Source organism: Coenobita brevimanus, chromosome 4 (genome assembly GCF_032717465.1).
Source record: "Coenobita brevimanus isolate Jiangsu-jjx chromosome 4, ASM3271746v2, whole genome shotgun sequence".
In the NCBI taxonomy this organism is placed as follows: domain Eukaryota; kingdom Metazoa; phylum Arthropoda; class Malacostraca; order Decapoda; family Coenobitidae; genus Coenobita; species Coenobita brevimanus.
Window position 1 is genome coordinate 10,289,810 of NC_136957.1, and position 15,033 is coordinate 10,304,842.

Consider the following 15,033-nt stretch of genomic DNA (forward strand, 5'->3'; position numbering starts at 1 on the left):
TGTGCTTTCCTGCAGCTGAGGATGTTGAGGAGGACCAAGGAACTTAAGTACAAGAGGATGGTGACAGTTTTCAAAGATAAGAAGTGGATCAGGAAGAGGATCAATACATTCCAGGAAGAGTGGACTTTAAGAGGGAGCAGGGATGTCGTCGGAAGTGGCATAGGAGGAGACATGATAAGTTGAAGGATTTATTTTGTGTATAAGTAAATGTTTAGTTTGGATTATTATGTCTGTATACATTGTGTAGTTTTGTCAGGACGACAGAGGACTTGGGAAGGGGTAGTGTTGAGAAGTGGGATTTGCAGGTTAGGTAGGATTGGAAGGTTCTCAGTACTTATAGTATTTTTCAGTTACATGTCAGAGTTGCCAGTTACCCTTCTGTTTATGGGCACAGGTATTGTGTAAGTTGTACATTAAATTTTATGCTCTTTTACTCAGTAATGTTCTCATATATGTGATTGTTAAATTATGTAATTTTATTTCAGTTTGAATGCTAAACCATTTACAGAAAACTCTGGCATGTTTTCGATGTCTTCTATTTGGTAAGTGGTGTTGTTACGGGTAGGTACCAGCATGCCCTAGAAGATTGGAGAAGGGAAGGTCATTTAACCTGCCGACTGCCAGAGCTGTACAGGTACGGCCGTGCCTACGTATGTGGACAGTGCCGGAGCCATACCTGTAAGGTCTGCTATTGCGATCAGCGTCAACATGCAAATTTTCAGATCTTGCGGGAGATGACTGGCATGGACATGCATGCACCCTTCTCACATCTGTATCCACTTCCTATATCATCTGTATACCCAAAAAGATTGTCCTTGGCTTGAAGATCATAGTTACCGATGAAAAAAAACAAAATGGGTGTTGGCTGTGGCTAGTAATGTCTATGGGCCTTACTCTGAAGTTTTCAGCTGCCTGCTTATGGAGAATTGACCTCAAAATCGGCCTAAATGGCTTCTGTGAGTACTTTTATGGTTGTTCTCAATGTTTTCTCATCATTTCTAACCAATCTAGCAAAAAAAAAAAAAAAGCTGAAAATTGGCCGGCACCACGACTCCATGAGGGTCCAAAGTCTGTCAGCACACAGCAGGTTAAGAAGGTGGAAAAGCCTAGGATTGTCAGTTTCATTTGAATTGAATTTGAGTTTAGTTCAGTGTCAGTGCAGATTGTATAGCTCAGGTACTTGTGAAAACGGTGAAGTGAACTTGGCAAGCATTAAGTGTAATTATCTGTAAAATATAGACAGCAAACTTAAGAAGCCAGTGTAAATTTAGGATGCCTGAACTGATTTCATTGTTGCACACCGAAAGGCTGACCACAAGAAGAGCAACTCACTGGGAAACGTCCTTCAAACACTGAACTACTGCTGGTGGAGCCTGTGGCAGTGTGGGATGAGGATGTAACATTACATATATATATATATATATATATATATATATATATATATTTCATTTCATTCATTGCCAGACGCCATGTATCCCAAACGGGGTGACCAAGGACTTAGGGTTAATTGTTTTACAGGGAGGGGCACTAATCCTCCACCAACCCCACTTGACACGTAGGGATGCCAACAGCATCTGGTGTTCCCAGGCGGTCACCCATCCAAGTACTAACCAGACCCAACGTTGCTTAACTTCGCTGATCGGACGGGAAGCGGTGTACTCAACGTGGTATTGTATTATATATATATATATATATATATATATATATATATATATATATATATATATATATATATAATATGTGATTGATTAAAAGAATGAGTAGAATACATTATGTTTTCAAATCCACAAAATTTATTGAGAGACGAAACAGGATTATCAGTGCCTAATAGTCAAGCATAAGTGACAGAAAATGATCACTAAAACACAAATAACCAAACACAATCAGAGACACAGGAACAAACCAAAAACCGACCTCAAGAAACAAAAAACACACCAGATGGAGAAGATAACGAACTACAAAGAGATGAAATTTACACTGAAGTAAACATTGATGATAATTGGTCAGTGTTTTCAGATGTAAAATGTGATATTTATAAAATTTGCACACGCTTGTTATAATCTTGACAACTTATATCAAAGAGTATTATTGTCAGCAAAAACATAAAAATTCCTTATAAATGACAACTGTAAGGAAAACTCAGTAAAGATGGCTAACGCAGATAGAGCAAGCAGCAGTGCAGTACCTTCTCCACAAAATTCCTATAATAATACAGTGCCAGTGTATGTATTTCATGAGGATAATACTATAAAAAAAAATTCTGGTACCAATAAAGACAGAATCGAGATATAAATGGTGACAGATGAATGTCAGCAATATTTTTTAGAAGAAACATTTCAGACAAGTAGGAAAAAATAGCTGTGTTTTCAGCTAGAATAAGTCAGGGACATTGCCTAGCTGGCAATTCGCTCAAGTCAGACAAACTGTTGAGAGCTCTAACATCTGAGGAATTTAAGACATAATTTCTCACGAATTCTGAAGGCAGGAATTATCTTGGTGGTATGGCCCCAGAATCACATAAAACTGTTGACCTACTAAGGCAAACACACTTCAGCTCAGATCTAGCTGAAATAACAGTAGATGTTTCCTTTATTAGAACCCTGTTAGCTGGCTTAGAAAACTCATATTAGGTCACAGATAATGGTAGTATAACACCAATGCATGTCATTGACTTCTCTGGGTATTCAGCAGCTCTATGTAAATTTCCAGAAAGAGTTTTCAAAATCACAAAAACAGTACCATATAATCTAGGCATGTGCTTACTTGATTTCATTTATGAGGTGGAATTGAACTGCAGCAAAGCCGGTGTGACTGACATCACAGGCCAATAAGAGAGCGAAGAAAGTACTAGAGTTTGTTGCAAGGATAAATAAATGAAGTCCAGGCAAGGACCAAAGACAATCTCGACGGGTGTACAAACAAACAGACAGTCAAGTTAGCTCAAGGGCTCATTTCCGCACACTGGACAACAGGCTGGCACAAAAGCTAGGCCATAGTCCAAGTAGATATCAGCCAATTGAAAAACTAAAAATGGCAAATCACTTTGTAAGTGAAACTCGAGAGATATACTATGTTATTATTGTGCAAATCCAGGTCACAAAAAACCTGAGTGTGACATCAAGAACAAAGGAAACAAGGAAAAGGCAAAATGATTTCAACCCTTCTGTAGGAAACACAAATGTTCTGGTCACTGGACCACAGACTGTAAAACAGTAGAAAAATTAGTATCCGTCGTATAGTCCGGGGAAAGTCATACCAGCACAGCATACAGTAACACATAACACAACCAAATAAACAAATAGTAAACATAGGACGTGTTTTGGTTTCTGCTGTCTGGGAAGATGAAGAGATTTCGTCATTCTGTTATTCAGGCTCACCAGTGTATTTAATGCAAGATAAGTTAGAAAGAATTTTTAGGAATAGAAGAAAAGTGACATTTATGGAAGATTCTGACTTAGATTATAGACTGTGGATGAAACAGAAATACCAGTAACTGATATTATGAGTTAGACATCAAATTCACAGAGACCACATCGTTCACTGCTACCTGCTACATAGTTAAATAATTATCAATTAGAGCAAATATGCTTCTTGGCTTGAATACAATGAGGACACAAAATATAATACTGCCACATTTCAATGGAATTAGCTTCGATAGTGAGTTCAAAAAGGAAATTTCATCTCCAGATACTACACCCAACAATTGTAGAAAAACTAAAGTTGCAAAAGCAGTTTAATACGACGCAAAAAAGATAGTCTGACTTACCATCTTCCATACAAAACTGGTGCCTAGACCAGCCCTCACCCACTGCCACTCCTCTCTCGTGATCAAGATCACAACTCAATCATGACTCAATCACCCAGCTAGCATTAATTATAATATAACTATACCACGAAAATCTTTTATGAAAGTCGCAATTAAGAGTAAACTGAGAAATTGTACTGTCATTGTATTAGAAGAGACAATTAGAATAAATGGCCTTTTAATAGAAAGCGCTCTATGTCGGATAAATGACAGGGGTGAAACTAAACAATTTTTATCTAACACCATGAATGGAGATGTGAAGATTAACCCGCTGAATCCCGACAAATTTTTCACCAATGACCCCCCCCTCCCCATCACGGGCAGATTTTCGAAAAGTTTTGTTTTGGCTAAAACCTCAGTTTTTTATGAGAAACATCGAAAATTCAAAAAGTGCCCGGTTGAATTTAGAAATACGGTACAGGTAACAGCACCTTCACCTTGGTACTGTGTTCTCTCAGGCCAGGCTCCAGAGAAAACGTTTTCTATGGGAAGGGTAGGGAGGGGTAACTATTCCAAACCATTCAAAGTTGCTTAGATATTTAATTATTTGATACGAATTTATATGTAGTACAAGAGTATATTGGTTTTCCGATAATAATATAGGCAATATAAGCATTGTTCACTCACCAAACACATCAACATATGGCACCTTCTTTTACGACATTACCGCCTCATCATTTCTGCTTCTTTCTTCTTCTAGCTTGTTTCTTCCTGTGTCCTCCACCTCAGGAATCACTTTCGCCTTGAATTTTGTCATTGGAGACACAGTGGTGCCACATGTCTTTACTGCCCAGGTCACTGCTAACAGGCGAGTTGCCGAGATAATGGCTTGCGGGGGAGGAGGGGGTTCAGGTGGGGTCAGACATTATCCCCACCTGGCACTGGGTAGAGGAAGGTCTCCCACATATGCCTACCAAAAATCACCCATGAAACTTGAAAAATGTGCAAATGACGGACTTCGCAATTGCAAAACGTATGGATACATTGTTGGGTGTCACTGCGACAAAACGTGGCAACGTATCCAAACCTCGTCAGGACACCTCAGGTTAACCCTCTCAGGCACCATAAGTTTTCAATAAGTTTTGGTTCCGCGCACAGAACCTAAACCTTGCTCAGGCTGGCTCCGCCCTTTCAGAAAGGAAAAAAATTCTATGGCCCAATTTACCATTGGAAAGTGCTTATATTGTTATAAATTGCCTCCCATCATCTTCGCCGATGTTTATACTATCAAATAAGAAAAAAAACATAAAACATGAATAAATGTAAAGAAATGAAGCCAGAATAAACCTTATTTAGGTAAAAACTAGCTTCTCTTAACTTCCCAACATCACCGTGAAAATTTTTTCCCTTGAAGCGCAGTTGCAGAGGACATGTCTGTATGGAGAATTTCACGATCTTTCAAAAGAGATGGGTTTCGAGTTGATCAATCAAAGTCATTTTCGAGTAAATTGGACAAAAAAACTATGAAAAAAAAACTAAAAATGTGTGATTAGATTATTATTTTGAATGTTATTAGTGACACTGTAACAAACGCATATGTATATTCTATCTAGTTTTGTAGCCCAAAGGTTAAGGAAGCCCACGATATAATTCATAGTGTTATAACCCTTATTATTATTGAGAAAATAATTTTTGAGAAGTTACGATGGGTTGCGCGCGGTAACAGCACCTACGCTCCAGCCCGTATGCTGAGTATGTTCGTCTTTCATAACTTTTCCCCAAATAATTATTTGCACACATAGGTTACTTTGCTTTACAAAAGTATGCATAAGAAAACATCAGCTTGATCATGCTTTCTTCAGATTGTTGATGCGACCTACACTTTATGAGTAAAATGACCGAGAGAATAGCAATGTAATGCACCACATTTTCCCCTATGAGAAATATATAGTTAGCACACAATTTATACCTTACAATACAATAGTATAAAAACTAGACAAATAAGCTGGTTACTCAAGTCCTCTAACAGCGCTGTAGTGTTTCTTGAGAGGAGAAGGAGTTGCAGAGAGGAGGACAGGTACAATCACAGCCTGTGTGTGTGTGTGTGTGTGTGTGTGTGTGTGTGTGTGTGTGTGTGTGTGTGTGTGTGTGTGTTTGTGTGTGTGTGTGTGTGTGTGTGTGTGTGTTTTTGTGTGTGTGTGTGTGTGTGTGTGTGTGTGTGTGTGTGTATGTGTGTGAGTATTTGTGATGTGTGTCTGTGTGTGTGTGTGTGTGTGTGTGTGTCTGTGTGTGTGTGTGTGTGTGTGTGTGTGTGTCTGTGTGTGTGTGTGTCTGTCTGTGTGTGTGTGTGTCTGTGCATGTGTGTGTGTGTGTGTGTGTGTGTGTGTGTGTGTGTGTGTGTGTGTGCGTGTATGTGTGTATGTGTGTGCTTGTCATGTGATTTACTGTTGTATGCAATCATCAGTATGATACTGATGAAAGCACAGTCCTGTGCAGAGTGGCACATCGCAGACAGGACATATATAGCTGGTGTCCCTCCTCCTTTTTCTCACATAGCACAAGACATGCTGCAGCCTTTTCCTGTCGGGGATTCTCTCCAGGGTGTGGTGCAGTGTTGTGTTCAAGTGTGTCCTATCAATGATATAGCGACAGCACTTGGGCGGTGGTGCTCCTCCATCTTCTCGCTTCCGTAATCCTGCTGGAGGTGCAGCGGCAGGAGCAGGCTAACTTCTGACGGGCCAGCTAGTGCAGGAGGTGGAGCGGTTGTGGCAGTAACTGGCCGAGTTACTCGTGATGGACCAGTTACTGCAGGAAGTGGAGCGATGGTTGCAGGAGGTGGAGTGATTGTTGCAGGAGGTGGAGTGATGGTTGCAGGAGGTGGAGTGATGGTTGCAGGAGGTGGAGCGATTGTTGCAGGTCGAGTGGAGCCTGCAGTTGAGGGACTGGTTGCTACAGGTACAGTGTTGCAGGTCGAGCGGCGGCTACAGTTGATGTAGTGGTTGTTGCAGGTACAGGTGGTCGTCGTCACGAGGGAAGGTCAGGGACATGGTGAAGGGCATGACCCGATGCTCTCCACTCCTCCCCCCGGAATGCCAGGAGTTTGTGTCATATGTGCTCCTGGAATTCCAGGAAAGTCATAGGCCTTGTGGTGTTCTTTTTATACAGGGTGTAGGCATTGAACAGGACCATGTGGATAAAATAAAAAGTTAGTTTCTTGGTCCACTTGACTGTCCTCCTTTGGGCAGGGTAGTATTGGATCATCTGATTGAAATGATCCACCCCACCCATGTGCCTGTTATAAACCTCCTCCACGATGGGGTTGTTCACTGTTTTCAGAACGAGGTGGAATCTCCTGTCTGGACCCTTGACCTTCCCATGCACCTGCTTAGGGACGGTGGTGTCGTCGTGGAAAGTGGACACCATACTTACAATACGTTTGCCCTTCCACAGAAACACCATTACATTGCCCTTGTGACTAGCTTCCATTCAATCATCAGGAAGGCATTGAGCACTGCTGATGTCCTGCAGCTACCTTGTTGCTCCCCTTGCCACTCGTACTGTACCACAAACATACACTCCCTCTGTGAAGAGGTGTTCGCACAGTGATACAAAGTTGTAATCATTGTCCATATACAATTTGCATCATTTGCCCTTCAAAGGTTCAGTAAGGCCCCACACTGTGTTCTCTAGAGACTTCTCCCCCGTGTATACTTCAGAGTTCCAAATGTAACCACTCCTTGTCTCAGTCAAGATGTATAGAGTTATGGCATACTTTTGGGGCTACATAGGGTTATATACATGGAAGGAGAGTCACCCCTTCCAAGCCAGAGGTCCCTCACCCAGGTTAAGATGTTTGCCCAGGATGTAAACCTCCTTGAACCTCTGAAGGAGATACTGCATCACTGTGCGAATCCTTATTAGCCGGTCTTGATTTTCCTTGGGTATGGCGAGACTACTGAGAGCATGAACGTGCCTCAGGATGGCCCTGAAGTGCTTCCCACTCATATCCCGTCGAAATATGGGGTATTCTTGAACCTCTGTTGAATGCCAATAGTGTCTTATGGTTGGCAGTTCACAAATCCCCATAAGAAAGTATAATCCAAGGAAGTGGGCTATTTCCTCTTTGTTGCAGAGGTACCAAACATCTAATGCAGTCCCCAGGAACCTGGCATAGTTGTTGTTTTTGACTGTCAGGTAGAGCAACAACTCCCTGGTAAAATAAAGAAAGTATTGGAGTGGTGGTGTTTGTGCTGTCACTCTCAAACCTTGGGTTTCAGTGATGGGGCCAGCATTAGGTGTGAATGACCCAGAACTCCAAGCTTCCTCCTGTCGGTCTTCTCCCGGGGAAATGCTTGGCTGTGCACGTGCGTGGAGCACAGGAACCCGAGACAGACGTCTACCTCTCAGCCGCCCACCACTACCTCTTCTAAGCCCACGCCGCCCTCGTCTTTGTGGTGGGGAGGGAGATGGTGATGATGATTGTGTTGATGATAGCAGGGTGGATGAAGGTTCAGGTGATTGTGGTGATGGAGATGGTTGTGGTGATGGTTGTGATGAAGTTGGTTGTGGTGGTGATGGTTCTGGTGATGGTGGTGGTGGTGCTGATGATGATGATGATGCTTGCTTATATTCCGGGGGAATGAAGTCTGAAGGGGACAGTGACTTTGCTGATTTTGCAGGGGAAGATGATATGGAAATATCCTGGATGGGTGGTAAGATGCAGGCAAATTGGAGTGATGTGAGGGCGTAGGGTGACTGTGGGGGCAATGAGGTCAATGTTTGTGGTGGAGGGGGGTGGAAGAGAGGTGGCAATAATACGGCTCAGTCTCCAAGGGCCGGGTGGTCCCAGTGGTGGCAGGCGTGACACCAGTGGTGGCAGGACTGGTGGCAGTGATGGTAGTGGTCATAGGAGTGATGGTAGTGGCCATAGGAGAGATGGCAGTGGCGACAGTTGTCATAAGAGTGATGGCAGTGGTGACAGGAGTAGTTACACCAGTGGTGGTAGTGGTGAAAGGAGTGGTGGTAGTGATGGTGCTACTACTGTCTGTGCTAATTGCCATGGCCTTGACTGTGGCTTTGCGCTTATCTCCCTTGGTGTCAGATTTAGCCCTTGCTTTCCTCCTCCTCAGTCTCTCCTCCTCACAAGAATCACTTTCTGAGTCACTTTCACTGTTTTCTTCACTCTCACTTCCACTAAACAAGTATTTCATGCACTCTTTCTCTGATGAGCCCTTGTGAGGCATTGTTGATTTAGTGTAAAATAGGAGGGGAATGGTAAAACTCGGTTAAGGATTTTTCACATCTGGCTTTCTCTGAAAATATATAAAAAACACTTATAAACCTTCTTCACAAGCACACTGCACTATATATAACACATTATCACTATAATACACGTAAGGTACGGACAGTGTGGTAATAGGTATTGCGGGTTTAAATGGCCGGCCACATGCTGAGACACCCTACAAGGCTGACTGCTGGGAGAACAATGAGCTAAAAGTAGGCCACTTGCCCCTCCAATAAGCTCCCAGGTGTTGCCATATATTTCCCCTAGACCTGGCTACCCTGACCTTTGACCCAGCAAAATCTGACGCAAATTCATCCACAGGAAAAGTTTCTACGATCATTTATAGTGAGTTTGTGTCATGTTGCATCATTGGTTACTCTTCAGATTGCAAGGAGTATGACTCACATTCAGTCATTGTGCACGAAAGGGTTAAGAAAGGAATTTGAATATGCAACTTAGAAAAATGCCCTGCTCCTATACATGAAGTGACAGTAGCTCAAGTTCAAGCAAAGTAAACTCGTCAGACTGAGAGTGCGTGAAAGAGCACTTGATTTGCTCAGAGAATTCTAATGTTGAAAATGTTCTACAAGGTTTACTACAGAAACATCAACAGACTGTCACATTACCTCATGAAAAATTAGGCTGTACTAATCTAAAAATAACTCCATATTAACCCGTACCCACTAGCGATGTAGATCTATGTCCCCTTCAAAAATGCCAGTGACGTAGGTCTACATCCTGTAACACTGAGAAGTCACTGCAACCAACCAAAGTAAAATGGAATGTAATATCGTATCTCGCTCACTTCAGACATTTCTCCACTATGCTTACTTCACTGATTTAGGAGCACAGGAAGTGAGTGAGCATTCACAGGCTCATAGCTGCCCTGATCTCTCTGTAACCTTGAAGATTTCAGAGGTCGAATGGAGTAGACTGTAGCACCAGTCGAGCAGGGCAGTACTCCCGAGGTGGATGGAAAGCTGATGACAGGGAGTGCTGGAGCTCCCGTTTCATCAGCCCTCAGGACTAGTTCCTGACCATCCCCCTTTGCTGAACTTTTTCAGTGTCTCAGTTACACAGAGAGTAGGCCAGCATGCTCTCCAGTACAAATTTCTCTAACTATCTACACCAAACTAAATGCACAGTACACACTACACTTCCTTTTCCAAAAGTCAAAAATTATGGTGTCTCTTCACCAAGCCTCGGAGTCCCCAGGGGGGGGGGAACATAAATGCCCCTGTCATCTGCCCCTCTCCTGGTGACGACTCGAGGTGCCTGGAACCACTGTCTGACTCTCTTCTTCTTCATTTCTGCAACATTCGCGGCCTTTCCTCTAACTTTCGCTCTGTTGAGCACCACCTCTCCTCCTCTAAACCTCACCTTCTTTTTCTAACTGAGACTCAGCTGTCTGAGGTAACTGACAGCAAACCCTTTTCTGTATCCTCCTACTTTCTCTATACTCATTTCAAAGCCAAAGGTGGCTGTTGTGTATATATACGCGATGACTTATCTTGCTCTCGTGTTCCTGAACTCGATTCTTCTGAATTCTCTACACTCTGGCTTCGGCTTTCCTGTCATTCTCTGACTAAATATATCTGTGCTGTTTACTTATCCCCTAATTCTACTGACTATCAAAAATTCTTCGACTATCTTACTTCTACGATGGAACACATTCTATCCATTTCTCCTTTCTCTGAAATCTCCATTCTAGGAGATTTCAATGTTCACCACCACCTTTGGCTCTCCTCTCCTTTCACTGATCCACCTGGTGAACAAGCCTACATCTTTTCTATCCTTAATGACCTAGAGCAGCTTGTACAGCACCCTACCCGTATCCCTGACTGCCTTGGAGAGAGCTCCAACATACTTGACCTCTTCCTTACAACTAATCCTTCTGCTTACTCTGTTAATCTTTTCTCTCCGTTGGGCTCCTCCAATCACAACCTTAATACCTTAACCTGTCCAATCACTCCAGTACGGCCTGTGGGCCCTCCAGGGAAACGTCTGTGGCATTTTGGAGCCACGGACTGGGAGGCCCTCAGGCAGTACTTCTTTGATTTTCCCGGGAATGATTATTGCTTCCATGGCCGTGAGCCATCTGAGTGTGTCTTGCACATTACGGAGGTTATTCTCTCGGGCATGGAAGCATACATTCCTTTCTCATATCCTTTGACTAACACAAGAAAGCCTTGGTTTAATCACGCTTGTTCTAATGCTGTCCACAACAAGGAGAGGGCCTACAAAAGGTACCGGAGCCAACCCACCCCTGAATCACATTATCTTTACATTTCTGCCCAGAATCGTGCTAAGTCTGTTCTTCGCTCTACTAAAAATAATTTCATCCATACTAAATGCTCTCAACTCTCCAACTCGAATTCTTCACGCTCCTTCTGGCACCTTGCCAAAAATCTTTCTAACAACTTTACCTCATCATCCTTCCCTCCTCTTTTCTACTCTGATGGTTCTGTAGCTATTTCTTCTACTGATAAAGCAGATCTTTTCGCACAAACTTTCTCCTCCAATTCCACCTTACACGATTCCGGTGCTGTTCCTCCATCACTTCCCCCCTCTGACTTCCTCATGGCTGATATTAAAATTTCTTCAGCTAATGTATTTTCTGCCATCACTGGCCTCAGTACTAACAAGGCATATGGGCCTGATGGGGTCCCTCCTGTTGTTCTCAAGAACTGCACTTCTGTGCTTACACCCTGCCTAGGCAAACTCTTTTGCCTTTGTCTGTCAACTTGTACCTTTCCTTCTTGCTGGAAATTTGCTCTCATTCAGCCAGTCCCAAAGAAGGGTGACCACTCCCAACCCTCCAACTATCGTCCAATTGCTTTAATGTCCTGTATCTCAAAAGTTTTCAAGTCAATTCTCAATAGAAAAATTTTAAGGCATCTTTCCTATCACAACCTTCTTTCCGATCGTCAATACGGGTTCCGTCAGGGACGCTCCACTGGCGATCTTCTCACCTACCTTTCAGACTCCTGGTCATCCTCCTTTCGGGACTTTGGCGAAAGCTTTGCCATTGCATTTGACATCTCAAAGGCTTTCGATCGAGTCTGGCATAAATCTTTAATTTCCAAATTGCCCTCCTACGGTTTCTATCCTTCTATCTGTGCCTTCATCACTAGCTTCCTTTCTGGTCGTTCTATAGCCGCTTTTGTAGACGGCCATCGTTCTTCTCCTAGATCTATCAACAGTGGTGTTCCTCAGGGCTCTGTCCTATCACCAACTCTCTTCCTTTTATTCATCAACGATCTTTTAAGCTGTACATCTAACCCTATCCACTCATACGCTGATGACTCCACCCTTCACCTTTCCATTCGGTTCCCGCAATGCCCATCTCAACAGTTACTTCAACAAACAAGGGATGAGGCTATGGCACACCTAATGTCTGACTTGGCTCGTATCTCTGACTGGGGTAATAATAATATGGTTGTTTTTAATGCATCTAAGACTCAGTTCTTACACCTATCAACCCAACAAAATCTTCCGCAGGTATACCCACTAATGTTTAATAATATTCAGCTTAATCCTGCATCATCCTTGAACATGCTTGGGGTTTCATTTACTCGGGACTTATCTTGGAAAGATCATATTACATCTCTTGTAAAATCTGCTTCCGAGATTGGGTGTGCTAAGCCGACTCTGCTCTTTCTTTACCCCTGCACAATTGTTGACTCTATACGGGGGTTTTATCCGCCCCTGTGTGGAGTACAACTCTCATGTGTGGGGAGGCTCCCCACATACAGCTCTTCTCAATAGGGTGGAGTCAAAGGCTTTTCGTCTCATTAACTCTCCTCTTACTGACTCCCTTCAACTTCTGTCTCTTCTCCGGACTGTTGCATCTTTATCTCTTTTCTATGGTTACTTTAATGGTCACTGCTCCTCTGAACTGTCTGCTTGCATTCCTCCACCACTATGATGGGTGCGTAGCACCTGTCTGGCAGCAAACTCTCATCCCTTTTCTGTCCAACTCTCTAATGCAAGAGTTAACCGTTACTCCCAGTCTTTCATTTATGCAACAGGTCAACTCTGGAACTGTCTCCCTCTGTCTGTATTTCCTGCTGCCTTCGATATCCAGTCTTTCAAACGCAGTGTGTCCAGGCATCTCAAAATGATCGGATCTTGAATTTGTCTTTCTATTGTATTTTGTTTTTCTCTTGGAGGGAACTGTTACTGCGGGCTCGTGGCCTTTGGTTCCTTCTTCCTTGCATAAAAAAAAAAAACCTGACTCAAGTGATCCTACTTTCTGGCTTCAGTGACTCCTTTTATCAGTGCCAGGGATCCTATGTTGATGTATTAAGCCCATTTAGCCAGAAAAAAAATCCAAATTCGGTTCACATGCTCACAGACGCTCTGTTCTCTCAGTAACCTTGAAGATTTCAGAGGTAGAGTGGCACCAACCTGACTCAATTCATCCAACTTTCTAGCTTTGACGATTACTTTTATTAGTATCAGGGATCTTATATTGATGTATTGTGCCCATTAACCCAGAGAAAAAAAAAACAAAAGTGGCTGGCATGGAGGGGTATCAGTCTTTTTTTTTTTTTTTCTAGCACGTTTTTGGGTTAATGTAAAACATCATACACAACCTATCTACATGCCAGCATACAGAGCTGCACATTCACTGTGTACATTAGCAAAGCAGTATTTGGATGAAATGTTAACTCTGGGTATCGTACCACGTTGAGTACACCACTTCCCGTCTGATCAGCGAAGTTAAGTAACGTCGGGTCTGGTTAGTACTTGGATGGGTGACTGCCTGGGAACACCAGATGCTGTTGGCATACCGATCTCCCTATGTGTTAAGTGGGGTTGGTGGAGGATTAGTGCCCCTCCTTGTAAAACAATTCACTCTAAGCCCTTGGCCACCCCGTTTGGGATACATGGCGTCTGGCAATGAATGAATGAATGAAAAAATCGTTGGAACGTCAGTATCCCTCTGAAATGCACCAATCTTCACTGTACCAAAACAAAACTGGGAAATGTGGTTTCAGCTTTCCTGTCATTCTCTGACTAAGTATATCTGTGCTGTTTACTTATCCCCTAATTCTACTGACTATGAAAAATTCTTCGACTATCTTACTTCTACGATGGAACACATTCTATCCATTTCTCCTTTCTCTGAAATTTCCATTCTATGAGATTTCAATGTTCTCCACCACCTTGGGCTCTCCTCTCCTTGCAATGATCCACTTGGTGAACAAGCTTACATCTTTCCTATCCTTAATGACCTAGAGCAGCTTGTACAGCACCCTACCTGTATCCCTGATTGCCTTGGAGAGAGCTCCAATATACTCTACCTATTCCTTACAACTAATCCTTCTGCCTATAATGTTAATCTTTCCTCTCCATTGGGCTCCCCCGATCACAATCTTATTACCTTGACCTGTCCTATTGCTCCGATAGGGCATGTGGACCCTCCAAAGAAACGTCGACTGTGGCACTTTGGAACTGCAGATTGCGAGGCCTTCAGGTACTACTTCTTTGATATTCCCTGGAATGATTATTGCCTCCATGGCCGAGATCCATCTGGGCGTGCTTTGCGCATCATGGAGGTTATTCTCTCAGGCATGGAAGCATACAATCCCTTCTCATATCCTTTGACTAATGCAAGAAAGCCTTGGTTTAATCACGCTTGTTCTAATGCTGTCCGCAACAAGGGAAGGGCCTATAAAAGGTACCTGAGTCAACCCACCCTTGAATCACATCTTTTTTACATTTCTGCCCGGAATCGTGCCAAGTCTGTTCTTCGCTTTGCTAAAAATTACTTCATCCCTACTAAATGCTCTCAACTCTCCAACTTGAATTATTCCCACTCCTGCCACCTTGCCAAAAACCTTTCTAACAACTTTCCCTCATACTCTTCCCTCCTCTTTTCTACTCTGATGGTTCTGTAGCTATTTCTTCTACTGATAAAACAGATCTCTTCGCTCAGACTTTCTCCTCCAATTCCACCTTAGACAATTCCAGGGTTGTTCCTCCATCACTTCCCCCC

General features: G+C 43.0%; 2 pseudogenes; one reads left to right on the plus strand and one right to left on the minus strand.

Moving 5' to 3' along the window:
* Positions 1-1,562: 1,562 nt before the first annotated feature.
* LOC145397037 (5S ribosomal RNA) lies at positions 1,563-1,680 on the minus strand (annotated as a pseudogene).
* A 12,023-nt stretch (positions 1,681-13,703) lies between these two features.
* Positions 13,704-13,822, plus strand: LOC145397112 (5S ribosomal RNA; annotated as a pseudogene).
* The last annotated feature ends 1,211 nt before the right edge of the window (positions 13,823-15,033 follow it).